The 3,958-nt window shown below is 38.6% G+C and overlaps 1 long non-coding RNA gene across 1 annotated transcript; it reads left to right on the top strand.

Annotated features, from left to right (window-relative positions):
• Positions 1-248: 248 nt before the first annotated feature.
• LOC119618010 lies at positions 249-2,792 on the top strand. The gene is made up of 4 exons (XR_005234539.1): positions 249-356; positions 443-680; positions 772-810; positions 1,031-2,792. It is a non-coding gene; the product is annotated as an uncharacterized LOC119618010 (long non-coding RNA).
• The last annotated feature ends 1,166 nt before the right edge of the window (positions 2,793-3,958 follow it).

Here is a 3,958-nt window from a genome sequence, read left to right as displayed (position 1 = left end):
GGGGGACAGTTGCTGATGGCTGACATGCATCAGAACCCCAGAAGAGGAAGGTAATCTGCAGTGCATTGAGGAAAAAAAATATTAAAAAAGAATAGCAATGCGCCAATTACATCTGTCAGGAAAAAGATTTGCTCTTATTATTTGTTGTCTCTGGAATCAATTGGCCACGTTTCTTTTTTATTTTTGTCTGTTTTTCGGCTGTTTTCTCCACTAATCGGTGTATTTCAGGGTGAGCAAGAGAGGGCAGTTCGTGGGCGGTGCTGGTTCTGTCAGCACCCGGCACAGCTGATTACTACACACCATACTTATTGTCGACTTGAACCACCATTCATCGTTGGATCGTTAAACGTCACATGGTGACAGTTTACGTCCAGCCCTTTGAGAAAACTCCTAGTGCTTGTTCTGTAAAACTAATATTACAAAGTTACCTGTCTCCTCACAGAATCCTCTGTGTGTTCCTGGAACTCCTTGTTGAAAGTCACCATAATAGACTCCTTAGAGGTTTCCGCCATCAAACGTTTTCTCCTGAGAAAACAAGAAAAAGTCAACTCAGCCTGTCAGTCATCTAACTGTCTACTCTCTGAATTCACCCTGAGAATCAATCTGGACCTCCTTTGGATCACTTCTGGACCACTGGAATATGGACCTCTGACTTGGCACTTTGAAACAACACAATTTCAGTAAGAACAATTCTCGTATCAGTTTTTAAACTGTTGCAATCCTTGACACTTACCTGAAAAAGTCTAACTCGTCTCCTGTTCCCTCTTGCAGATACATACTTACCAGACTTCCTTCCTCCTTCAAAATTAAGTAAAATATATTTTTATGCCTGCTTCCTGTTACTTTTTTGAGTTTCCTACTCTGATCCCTGTGTTAATATTTATAAATTATGGTAATTTTATTTTAAATCTTATTGAGAACCATCAACAAAGTGATGTTTCACATTTCAAGAGCCAGTTTCTAACTTTAGAAGTCCTGCCCAGTCACTCACCCTGCCACCAGCAACCAACCATGACTACTTTCCTTGCAGGTGGACAGCCCACTTGGAGGTTGCATCCTGTAGCTTCCCAAGTCCCAGGAGCCAAGGACTGGCTACCAGATGCTCGCTACCAAGCTTCCACTCCAGTCCCGGCTCCAGAGGGGTGCAATGGTAACCTATTTATTGTGATGTCACTTCAATGATGTTTTCAAATCACTCTTTATCTAAACCCATTGCCTGGGACCTATTCACCATGGGAAATCCTACTAAAGGGTGCCACCTCAGACAACACAACTCCCAGGATTATTGGAGTATTCAAACCACTCCACCATGTTAAGTTGGTAATTCTACAAAAGCAGCTAGAAATGGGTACACAGATGTGCAGTAATGAGGTCTGTCGTCTTGAAGAATGAGCTGAACCAAAAGGCAACGTTTTTGATTTACTTATGTTCCAACCCTTACATGAGGTTTGGATCATAACAGACCTCTTCATCAAAAGTCAATCATTTACCCATACTGATGGTGGAAAGCTACATTATAGCCACAGCAGCAAAGTTCCTCCTAAACTGACAGAAGTGAGGCTGCCATTACACCAGCACCACCAAGCCCTCTGACCACCACCAGCAGGCAAGGCAGGTGAACCGTCTTGCCCACAACGGCTCAACGGAGCGAGGGCTCGAACCGGCAACCCTCCGGTTACAGGACAAACCCCTACCTCCTGAGCCAGTGCCGCCCTATGATTATATGGTCAGGCTTTGGCCTGGAACATCTGTAGTGACCATTGACCCTGGAGATGCATGGAATTGTTGCTTCTGTGGCAGAAAATGGTTGGATGAAAAGAATGTTTTTGCAGCAGTGTGCAGTGCCTTAAGCAGCAGTTTTGTAAATGACTTACAGTTAGCTTTGTTTTGGTTTAATGGACGTATGCTAGGATGTCCTATAATTGACACAGAAGGCTTCATTTGTTGTCTGTCTCAAATATAACTGGGTTAACCATAAAATTAAGCTAACTGGGTATTATTTACTCAATTTACTGAAAAAAAATGGAATAATAAAATTACTGTTAATTTGCTTCCTTAAAATGTTTCTTTTTAAGTAATATATGATTATCATTGTACTAAATTACTATGCAGATATCTGACAAGACAGAATGAAAGAGAAAAACTTACAGTACTAGTGAGAAATAGTACTGATAATGGCTTAGTAACTGAGTAACATTCCCATGAAGCCATGAGTAAACCAGCACAGTGAATTATTGGTCCTGTATCTGGGCCAGCTGAATTCATTATTTTGCTCTTCTGCTGGCTTACGCTGGTGTAAACTTGTTTTTAATTACTCATTTGTGTGTATGAAGGTCTTGCATATTCTGAGTGAGTTAGGAGTGTCAGATAGGCACAGTCTGAGCTTATTAATGGTGCTCACTTGCAACAGATGTAAAACGCAGGTGGTCGGGGCAGTGAAGGAGGAATTTTGATACACTCTTCAAAAAAGGCAACTTTCTTTTTGACATTGACAAAATGCTAACCTCTTCTTTGTTTCCAAGTTTATTTTTCACATCTTCACAAAGTTTGTTTTTTCTTTTTTGTTGAATTTCAGTGTAGAACTCTGGTTAGAGTGTGTAAAAGGTTGGATTAATGTGTGCTCAAATGTGACCATAATGAAACGAGTTACTTCATGAACGTGTGATTAAAAAACAAGCATATTCTTGGCTGTAATCAAACAAATCACAAAATAAAAATGGGTGGCTATTTTATTATAGGTCATTTCAAATAAATTAGCCACCAACAACTGATTGCCACATGGCACAGCTATTCCATACAGCACAACTTAGACATATGTGCAAAGCATGTGCATGACTGCACACTTTTGCACATGTTAAAAAAAAGAAAGAAAAAGAGTTAAGAAGCTGTGGTAAAATATTGCACGTTGCACTTAATAAAACAAGTTTCTTACATTATAACTGATATGTTCCATGTTATTTTATTTTTCTTTTCTGTGTAATAAACCTATTTTGTTTTAAAATAAATGTTACATTGACATGACCTGCCAGGATGGCATCATTACAAAGTTACAAGCTGAAAATTTATAATAAAAATTAATATCAAAATACACAAACAAGATAAAATAAGTCAGAATCAACATTAAAACAAAACCAAAGTCCAGCATAAGAATAGAAATGGCGCACTTCAGGTACAGAAGATTTTATCAGAGCTTTAAACTTCCAAGAGAAAAAAGCATTACGCTTTAGTTTGGTCTGAAGATTATTCTGTGACCAAGGTGCAAAATAAAAGAACACTGTTCTACCAAGTTCCTGAGAACTAACCAACTGCATCACCACAACTCATACCAGGTCTTTGAAAGTATTTAAAAGTACACAAATAAGGGGAGAGTTTATCCAATCACTTTGTACAAGAAGTTATACCAGTGCTTTTGTCTTTAAGCTTACAGAAGGCCAAGAAGCTAGATTATAAAGTACACAATGATGTCTACTATACAAGGAATTTGTGATGAAAAGGTAAAGACCTAATATATACAGAATATAAACAACAAAGTGCAGAGGAAGCAGCATGCATATAAATAATGCCACCATTTAAAAATGTTGCCTGAACAAGTTTTTGGTTTCCTGACTGGCCTAAAAAAAGCCCTGTGATGAAAAGCTCAATGTAACCTTCCCTAAAGCTTTTTCACTAAATGCTTAATATGCATTTTTTAAGAAAAGCATTCACCCAGACAAATATCCGAATATTTGTAGAATGAAAATCTTTTAATAAGGTCTCCCTATAAGGTAGAAATGCCAATGTTATCAGAGTTCTGGGGGAAAAAAAGTGTATTTAAGCCACACAGTGCTGCCAAGACAAAGTTTGAAGCTCCTCAACAGTCTGGCTTAAAGTGGAGCCAGAGCAGTAAAGTATGGTGTCATCTGCATAAAGGTGCACTTTAGCTGTAGACATATTTAGATATATTTTAAAGATGGAGGTG

This window comes from Kryptolebias marmoratus, linkage group LG19 (assembly GCF_001649575.2).
Source record: "Kryptolebias marmoratus isolate JLee-2015 linkage group LG19, ASM164957v2, whole genome shotgun sequence".
NCBI lineage: Eukaryota > Metazoa > Chordata > Actinopteri > Cyprinodontiformes > Rivulidae > Kryptolebias > Kryptolebias marmoratus.
Note: the sequence above shows the minus strand (reverse complement) of the source record. Positions and strands in the feature narration are given on the sequence as shown.